We start from the raw sequence: 10768 nt of genomic DNA, 5'->3' as shown, positions 1-10768 counted from the left end.
TATAACTAAATGTATAATGCAATATCGTTGACGAATAAAAACGAGACTAAATGTGGTTTACAAAATAAAAACTATGCTAAAATGTCTCTTCATTTTCGTTGACCAAAACGAGACGAGACGAAATGTTATTTAACGTTATTTCGTCTCGTTTACTTGCATTATTATTATGCAGCATTTCTGTTTCGTGTGTCACTTCAGGGGCTGCATGAGATCACACTGCGCAGACGCAGGCGACTTCACATCCTCAAGCCCCACTCGCGGCATTATTTAGAAGATGCAGCTGCGCGAGTTACGGCTCTTTGACACATAGGGGCCTACTCCGTGTGTAGTGCGTATGCGGTGCGTGTTGCGGTGTGTATGCAGGAGCTGCACGAGCTATTTTGCTTTCACATGTGCTCCGTTTGCAGTGCGCAACTGATCTACGGCTGTACCACAATCACAACATTCATTCTCTATTTTTTATTTCAAATCAATATTTTTAGCCTACATCCATTATGTCGCGTTGTTGAGGTAGATACTGTGTGTAGATCTCTGCTCTGCTGTTATGCACGCACGCTCCTGGAGCGCATTGACGGACCGCATCCGCGTGCGTGTGAGCGCTCTAACCATAGGCTCTACATGGGTGCGGGAAAAAATACGGAGTAGCCTATGTGTGAAACAGGCATTAGCATAAACGACAACAAACAAAGTTAAGTCTGACACAGAGAAAGGGATTCGTCTTTGGGAGAAAAAGAAGAAATGACATTTGGAAAAACTTTCATTTCATCATGTGTGTAGGCTACTTCTAACATGTTTGGCTGGTAAAATAAATTTGTTGTAAATTCAAATCAGAGCATTTTCCGTGTCTGGAATGGATGTATTCTTGAGTCTATAAGGTAACAATAATATAATAAGATAACAGAAGATAAGATTGTTTGAAATGGGTTTGGCTAAAATAAAATTTTGGTTTCGTCTATAGTATACAATAGGTAGGCCTACTTATAGGCTACTATATTGACTGACTGGGTTAAATAGAATACTAAAAAGAGTATTGAAAAAAATACAATTTTCATTGACTAAAACTAGACTATGTCTTTCTTCGACTAAAACTAGACTAAAATGTCATCAGTTTTCGTCGACTAAAACTAGACTAAAATGTCATCAGTTTTCGTCGACTAAAACTAGACTAGACTAAAAAGAGTATGAATGTGACTAAAACTAATAAAAACTAAAATGGCAGCTTGACACAAAGACTAGACTAAAACGACACAAAGACTAGACTAAAACTAAAATTAAAACAGGCCGCCAAAAACAACACTACACAGACTCAGTCCACTGCTTCCGCAGGTCCCCCAAGGTCTGGAATCGGTCCTTCTCCACAATCTTCCTCAGGGTCCGGTCACCTTTTCTCGTTGTGCAGCGTTTTTTGCCACACTTTTCCCTTCCCACAGACTTCCCACTGAGGTGCCTTGATACAGCACTCTGGGAACAGCCTATTTGTTCAGAAATTTCTTTCTGTCTTACCCTCTTGCTTGAGGGTATCAATGATGGCCTTCTGGACAGCAGTCAGGTCGGCAGTCTTACCCATGATTGCGGTTTTGAGTAATGAAACAGGCTGGGAGTTTTTAAAAGCCTCAGGAATCTTTTGCAGGTGTTTAGAGTTAATTATTTGATTCAGATGATTAGGTTAATAGCTCGTTTAGAGACCCTTTTCATGATATGCTAATTTTTTGAGACAGGAATTTTGGGTTTTCATGAGCTGTATGCCAAAATCATCAGTATTAAAACAATAAAAGACCTGAAATATTTCAGTTGGTGTGCAATGAATCTAAAATATATGACATTTTTATCATTACATTATGGAAAATAATGAACTTTATCACAATATGCAAATTTTTTGAGAAGGACCTGTACAGGGCCGGCCCGAGGCATAAGCGAACTAAGCAGCTGCTTGGGGCCCCTTGGCCACCAGGGGGCCCCCCAATCGAGTAGAAAAATCGAAAAAAATTTTTTTAGATAACTTAAACAAGTGACATAAATGAATGAATTAATATGAATGAATAAATAATTAAAGACAAAAAAAATCTGATTTCATGATCAATATAGCCTACCTCCCTACAACTGCTGCTTTGTCTGCCAGCGTTTAAGTCATACGCATAATCTAAACACCTCGCGCGTGCATAGACAATTCGTGCGCAACGCATAGTTGCGGACTCGCGGTAATGTTAAGGCATGTCACAAAAAAGGACGTATCCCTCTGGTGCCGAAAATAGAACGAAGAAAATGACACAGGAGGAGAAAAAAAGAGCAAGATAAAAGTATGTTTGTATGATTACTAACGGTGTGTTTTGTGCAGCAATTGACCCATTCCTATCTACGGCAAGCCCCGAGGGGAAAAATACATTGCATACACATATACATCATTACCGGTATTATAGTAACAGACTTTGTTGGATTCTGTCATGTACAATCTAACAAAGTCTGTTACAATAATAATAATAAAAAATAAAAAAGAGAGAGATTTTGTGGATAGTTACATTGTATTGAGACAGTTGAGAAATAATAATATTTTTACAGTTTTTTTTAACAATAATTGTTATTGTTAAACCCTTGCTCTTATTATACTTTTGATTTCTCAGTTTTCTCAAGAGTTAGTAAAAGAGTAAAGTAAAGGTAAAAAAAAAATATTTTAGTAGGCCATCTATTTTTTATTAAGTATTTATTTTGTATTTATACATAAACTCACTGTATTAATTTATAATGTATCATTATTGCGTGACATTTGTGTAAATAATCGTCAAGCACAGGTGACTCCGTGTAGTGGGAGGGGCCCCCAAATCAAATTCTGCTTAGGGCCCCCAAAAGGCTCGGGCCGGCTCTGCCGATATACAGTAGTTAAACCAATCTTATACATTTTTTTTTTTTTTTTACTTTTTTTTTATTTATTATTATAATTTGCCTTTCTTTAATTCACAATGACAAAAAAACAACAACAACAACAACAACAAAAAAACAAAAAAAACAACAACAACTAGTAGGGTGCTACAAATACAGGTCTTCCATTTGTTTCATACCTTTGAGTGCGTTACATAACAAGTCCATTTCCACCATCGTATTTTACATTTATGTGCTTCCAATCTCAGGTCGTGGGTCATTTTTTCCATTGCACATATTTCCTCCATTATATTCCTCCATTGGTCCAGACTCAAAGGTTCACTTTTCAACCAATTCCTCGTTATAACTTTCTTACTCGATATCAGCATCACTTTGAGTAGATAAATGTCTTCCCCTTTAACAGCATCTTTAGTTAACAGGCCTAAATACAAAGACTGTGGGTCATTCTGTATTTTGTAACCCAAAATTTTTTCCATTTCTGTTCCAATAGATTCCCAGTAGGGGCGAATTTTTATACATGACCAAAATATATGAGAATGATTGACATTGACATCCCCGCAAAGTCTCCAACACTGTTTTTTTTTTTTTAACTGTTTGCTTTTGATGAGGGGGGTAATGAAATATCTCACCAAGTTCTTCCAGCCAAATTCTCTCCATTGTCTGGAGCTAGTAGAAGTTTGTTGAAAAAGACAGATCGAATGCCAATCATCCTCTGACAATTTAAGCTGCAGTTCTACTTCCCATTTCTGTTTTATATACAGTAGGGGTGTGACGAGATCTCGTGCCACGAGATCTCGCGAGACTAAATATGACGAGATTTCTCGTCGAGTGAAAAAGCTGTCTCGCGATATCCCCATTAATATTCCACCGCTACACTCACATTCGCCTAAACTATCGTTTTGTTGTTTTTATAAAAAAATAAAAACCATTATAAACTAATGCAAAAGTCTGCTCTGCTCATCCAGCGCGAGTTGCCGTTGCAATCAGTGCAGCACGAATCACAGTTCACTGATCGCGTGACGATGGCGGAGGATTCGTTGCGCAACAGACTAAACGTCTGGTAAATGTCTTATCATTTAGAATGCGCGCTCAGCACCGCTGCTCCCTATACGCGCGGTCACGAATTTGTAAGTGAAAGTAAAACACAAGCTCCCTGATGTGCATTGCGCACAAATTAGGCTGCATACATAAAATAATCCGTCTCCCAATACCCATCTCTGGACTGTTTATTTGCGGCTCTGGTCTCTGTTGGCACTGCGAATATTGAGAGAGCACTGTAACGTACAAAGGACAACAGACAAGGGAGGTTTCGTTTCTGAACTTATAATCGGAACGCAAGAACAACTGTAGAGACAAACACACCAGCCTCGTTTCTCTCGGCCTTTTCCGAACTCACCGCATTAACCCTATAACTGCCGGTGCAAAATAAAACCGCAATTTCACAACAATTATAAAGAGTCTGTGTGCTAACTTTGATTATGGTTGCACTCGCACTTATTGTTTGCACTTAATAAGACTAAGAGAAAACAGTTATTTATTTTTGTTATTTATACGGTTTTTATTTCTCTGTTAAATGTGTGTTAAAAGGAGTTCAGTTAGGAGGTCACACACAGCCTCAATCAGAAGTTCTGAAAGCTCTTAAATGTACAGTAAGGTCTGAAGAGACTAATGTGAAATTATACAGGAGAAAAGCCAGTCAATAAAAACCTTTTACAGTGCTTGAATATTGTTTTCTTTCAATGCATTTGATAATTCATACTCATAAAGTAGACCTGAAATGACATGCATTAGAAGATTATTAGTTAAAACATTGAAAAATGCACCTGCATACTATTTTTCCAGCCATGAATTTTGTCATTGAGGATTTCTGAAAAATTGTGCAAAAATCTCGTCTCGTCTCGTTCTCGTGAACCCAATCTCGTGTCTAGTCTCGTCTCGTGAGATAAGCGTCTCGTCACACCCCTAATATACAGTGAATCAAACCTATTGCAATTTTGTAAACATTTGTACACCCTGGATACTGTTTTCGAGGGTAAATGTCTGTATGCCCCCGCGATCATATCTATTAAATCACTGCCCTCTTGAGAGAGGTGATTTTCTATGTCTGTATTATAAAAATGTCTTAGCTGGAAATACCTAAATAAATCAGAGTTTTCCAGGTCAAATTCCCTCTTTAAGTTTTCAAAAGATTTAAACTTTTTACCCTCTGTCAATGTACACACTGCGGTGATTCCCTTGTCTGTCCATCTTTTAAATGTGCTATCCATCTGTCCACTTCTGAATTTTGTAGAGTACAATGGCCAGATCAACAATTTACAATCCCCCTCCAATTTGTATTTATTCATTATGTCCCACCAGATCTTAATTGTTGTGTCTACTATAGGATTTGGTTCTATAAATTGGTTAGATGTTTTCTCACCCAACCTCGTTTGTGGTTGGCATGTTCCGTAGTTAAGCTCAATGTGTTTCCATTTGGAATAATATTCTGACGAGCACCAATAGATTATATATCTTAACTGGGCAGCTAGGAAATACTCTTTAAAATTAGGAAGAGCAAGTCCTCCTCTTTTTTTCTCTAGTTGTAGAGTTTTAAGCTTAACTCTTGGTCTTTCCCCCTTCCAAATAAATCTACTCCCATTTATCAAATTGAGTTTTTGGTATGCAAATTGGCAGCGAAATGAATAAGTACAGCAATCTAGGCATCACATTCATTTTTATCACCTCTATCCTTGAACTTAAATCCATTACTAGTGTTGCCCATTTTGTCAAATCTTTTTGTATATCTTCATTAATCTTATTATAATTAGCCTCATATAATGTATTTAGTTCTCTAGTCAGATAAACACCTAAATATTTTATTTTTCAATCTTATACATTTGAACTGAATCTTGTTTGTTCCACAGCTAGCCATATTTGACCCAGTTCATGCTGATTAATTCAATTGAATTGTTTTCACAATTAACAGATTTATACAAAGGATTTTGATTTTTTTTCTCTCCAAAAATATGATTATTTCATTAAAATGGATTAAAAGCAAATACCTAATAACCTAAGCCATGATTTTTTGAGTATTTTGTTGGGATGAAACTCAGACTCGATGCTGCGTTCACTCCATGTTGTTATTACCGTAATTACAAGATGACAACATGCGACGTTATAAACTGAGCTGCTCACGAAATAATTTTGACTGTAAAATGAATCTGTAGCGGTCAGGTGGTACAGCAGTCATGTGGTACAAGTCAGACATCCCAGAAAATTCTTTACAAGTTGTACTCACAAGTTATATGAGCACGCGAATGCTTTTTACAAGTCTCAGATCTGTATCAATAAACGGTAACCTTAGAACGTTTGCTCCGGTGAGGAGAAGCCAAAACATGAGGAGTGATACCACTGTTTTTTTTGCCTTTTTTAGTTTTTCACATCATGTTGAAACACCTTGAAGAAATAAATCACCTCCAAAAAAAATTCTGTCATTTACTCACCCTCAAACCTTCTTTCACAGTCAAACAAAAAGCGACGTTCAGAAGAATTATGGTCCAAAATTATGCTCTTTACATCTCATTTTTAGCTCCACTGAAAATGTTAAGTAAATAATAACTTTAATTTCTCAGTAAAGTATTCCTTTAATAACACGCGTTTACTCAGTGGGATGTTCTCTGAAGCACTAATGGAAACTAAAACACCTCTTGCTCATCCTGATGTCTATGCATTCACAGAACCGCTGTAATAATGGCACATTGACATCATTTCCTCACGGACCCCATGGCAACAGCAGTTCAGGAATTCAAATGTAGGCATTAAATCTGCACGACTTGTTGTGTTTGCACCATGTGTGTAAACTTGTGTATTTGTGCACTTCGCACTTGATGTTGCTGCTATTTTGCACCTGAACCCTCCCTCTGGGATCAATTAAACACACCAGCACTGTCTGTCTGTTTGCAGAAGCAGATTCCTTATAATCAAATGCATGTGACATAAACAGAAGTCTGGTCTGAACCACATGATGGACTCAGACACTGAGTAAAATTATATTGACAAACGTTCCACATCTGTCTCTCTCGATCGATCAGTTTCAGCCAATACGCGTTCAGCAGAAATATGAGGAGAAATCACACAAGATAAAGCCATGGGATGGGAGTTTTTGGGTTTATGAATGTCTTTTCTGCCGACACTATAATGGTGCCAAATCTGGAACTGTTCAGCTTATTTAAATTGCAAGGGTACCCCGATAAGGTCCTCTGCAACTCAAATCATTTTTACATCATTTTTACCTGAAAAGGCGAAAAATTATCTAAATATTGTTACAACAAACAAGACATAATGGCATTTTTTTTTTCATATTTAAAGCATAAAAAATCAATAAATTTAGTAATATATGCTCAAAAGTACTCAATGCAAGATATGTTCTATTGTACAGTATAGGCTTAAAATTGCAAGTAGATTTATTCTGTTTTAAGTAGGGCTGTCAAACGATTAATCGCGATTAATCGCATCCAAAATAAAAGTTTGTGTTTACATAATATATGTGTGTGTACTGTGTATAATTATTTCTAATACATAAATACCCATGTGTATTTAAGAAATATTTGCATGTATATACTGTATATAGACTGAATGTAGCCTATATATAATGTATATTTTATATAAATATAAAAATTTTATAAATAAATAACATATTTTTCTTAAATATATACATGTGTGCATTTATATACAAAATAATTACACACAGTACACACACATATATTATGTAAACACAAACTTTTATTTTGGATGCGATTAATTGTGATTAATCGTTTGACAGCCCTAGTTTTAAGCATTACAGAATAAATCTACTTGCAATTTTAAGCATATACTGTACAATAAAACATATCTTGCATTGAGCCCTAGCATTACATTTTGAATTAAATTAAACAAATTTGTTCAACCGCAAAAATCTGATTTTGTGTTTAGTTATTTGTAGCCTGAACAACAAAAATCATCTAAAATTGTGAAATCTGATTCAATTAAAAGCAAAGTAAACTGGGAACCTTTTTGGAAGAGTTTAAGAAGTCAGATTTCAAAAGTCTGGCAGCAAAAGAGTTTACAGCTGTCTCAATTCACATTCACATAATCATTCAAAATGTATAGAACTGTAAATAAATGAACGAGTGTTTGGTTTGAGAAACCGCATATTGAAAATTGGAAATGCGGAACGGTTTAGTTTCAAACACCAGCACAAGGATATTTGGAAAAGGGTTAAAGGAGACACTGGAGTGAGAAATGGAGAGAAAGAATGGAGTTTTCTTGCATTTTTTGGGTGTTGGACCAGAACTGTTTGTGAGACCCACAAGGCAACAGCCAGGGCCGTAGCTAGAGGATTCGGGGCCCCCTGAAAAAATATTGATGTGGGCCCCCACCACCCTCATCATATACTGTACAATAGATGAACATGGAGGCCCACATAACAGAAGATGGTGATGTTGTTGTAAAACCTTTATTTTAAAAGTTAAATGTTTATATAAAAATTACAACTAATAAAAAAAGCAAGAAATTGTTAAATAATAATAAAACCAATTTTTAAAAAGTAATACATTTTTCCCCCTTCAGTCTGTTATAATTCATAAATCAAAAAGTAAACATTTAAAAAATTGACAAGAATGCAGTCTAATTCAAAAAATAAAAGCATTCATTGTCTTATTTTTTAATAAAGATAATATGGAACTGGTAGTATTATTAAATAAAGCGAATAGGCTACATTTATTCATCCAAGTGCAGTGTGTTTTATTCGTGTTTTCTCGATGTTTTAAATATCATCAGCCGGCAGGTCAGATGCATAATGCAATGCGTCGTGACTCGTGTAATTTTTTTAAAACTCTAGTTACAATACTGTAAAAAGACAGGAATTTAGACCACGTAATCATTCGGTCGATTGCGGCGCGCACTGATAATAAAAAATGACTGTACACGGCAGACTGTAGACGGAAGTTTTCTAATTCCCAGCGAAATAACAATATATAACCGGTCTTTAAGAACGTCTTGATCGACTGGGATACAACCACTCTCCTTGCCTCCCTCTCCGTCTTTTCCTGGCATTTCTGGTACCTGATTTATGTTTTCTTTTCCCCGACATTTTTCAGTCAGTTAGTCTCCTGCTCTTCCACCAACTTCATCGTTAACTTCAGGCTGCCGCCTCAACTCTGATTGGTTCTGTTCACGAGCTGGGGCGGGACTTACAATTTTATTGGGTCCGTCTGATGTTTGTCACTGACTCTGACTGAATAATTAAAACATACTTTAGGTCGGACTAAACCATTTTTATGGAGGTAAGAGAAGCAGATATTTAGAAAAATATTTACCCAAATTGCACGTTTTTGTGGTTTTCATTTAAATCTCAGGCATACAACTAATATAAATATTAGAATTATTCATACTACAGGGGCCTAAATAGTACAACTGCTGGATTTTGTGGGGGCCCCTATAATTGTCACCACCTTTCACCCCACTAGCGACGGCCCTGGCAACAGCCATTAGGAAGGAGCGGTGACCCATGACGGACTACTGAACACTCAATGAAATAGAAGCACGGAGATACAAAGAAAGAACATATGAGATTCAGGGGGAGAGTGAAAGATAAAGAAAGAGCGAGAGACACGGAGAGATCAGGATTAATGGACTGTTCTGAGAGGTCAAAGATGGCTTTGCACCTGGAAACAACAGAACGAACCGCTCACACAGCAAACAACAGAAAAACAGTGTTAGCCAACCGAAAACCAGCCAGCAATACCTAAACCACTCGTCTACAGTGTCAGATGATTATTATAGAGTAAATAAAGTCAACCATAATAATAAAAATGGTCAATTTAATTAAGTACACTCTCAGAAAAAAAGGTACAAAAGCTGTCACTGGGACAGAACCCTTTAAAAGGGTTCTAATATGTATCATTTGTGTACACTTTTGGTACCAATATTTACCTTTGAGGGACTAATATGCACTTTAGGTACAAACGTGTATCTTTTGAAAAGGTACCACCACAGTGACAGCTTTTGTACCTTTGTTTCTGAGAGTCTAATTAATAATAATAACAATAATAGTAAAGTAAAAATTTGTTTTATGATATTATTATTAGTGGTAGTAGTATTGGTATTATTAATGTATTATAGGATAATAAAGTAGAAAAAATACAAAAATAAAATTTATAATAATGATAAATGTAATAAATAATTAAGTGAATAAATATCTCTGTGTGTCTTTATCGACATAAAACAAGCCATTCAGATTAGAGTTTGTCAGATTGGGAAAGAAACAGGGTATCCATCATCATACTTTTATCAGCCCTCTCTCTCTCTCTCTCTCTCTCTCTCTCTCTCTCTCTCTCTCTCTCTCTCTCTCTCGGACACGCCAACATGCACAATTTGACACAATGAATGACCGAAGAACAAAGACAAACAAAAAACAGAACGAAGCAGCGGTGACCCTTAAAACATCTTGTTCTTTCAGAGCTTCTCTAAGTGGTTTAAATGAGTTTGCGGTGAAGGCAGAGGTGCGCTGTAATGACTCTCCCCCAATGAGGAGATAATACAATGTAATTTCAAAACGCTGCTCCCATTACTCCCCTGGACTCCAGTGGGAGAAGATGAGTGTGATTTAACAGGCCAGTGATGCAGTTTGATGAAACATCCTCTCACCCGCTTCGCCTGCACTCTCTGACAATACCTTTAATTGCATAGAAATAATAAAGAGTAATTATTGAGTGTGTGAGTATGAGGATGTGTTAAGGATGTTAATTACAGGCACTCTTTGTGCTTACATATTCCTAATAGATGACATTTCATGGAAGCGAAACTCACAATACAAATTGTGAGGTGGGTGAAAAAGGTGAGTCGTTGAGTGAGTGAGTGTGTGAGAGTGAGTGAG

Source organism: Rhinichthys klamathensis, unplaced genomic scaffold (assembly GCF_029890125.1).
Source record: "Rhinichthys klamathensis goyatoka isolate OS25496 unplaced genomic scaffold, OSU_Roscu_1.1 h1tg000244l_1, whole genome shotgun sequence".
Taxonomy (NCBI): Eukaryota; Metazoa; Chordata; class Actinopteri; order Cypriniformes; family Leuciscidae; genus Rhinichthys; species Rhinichthys klamathensis.
The sequence above is the reverse complement of the archived record's forward strand: the minus strand, read 5'-3'. Positions refer to the sequence as shown.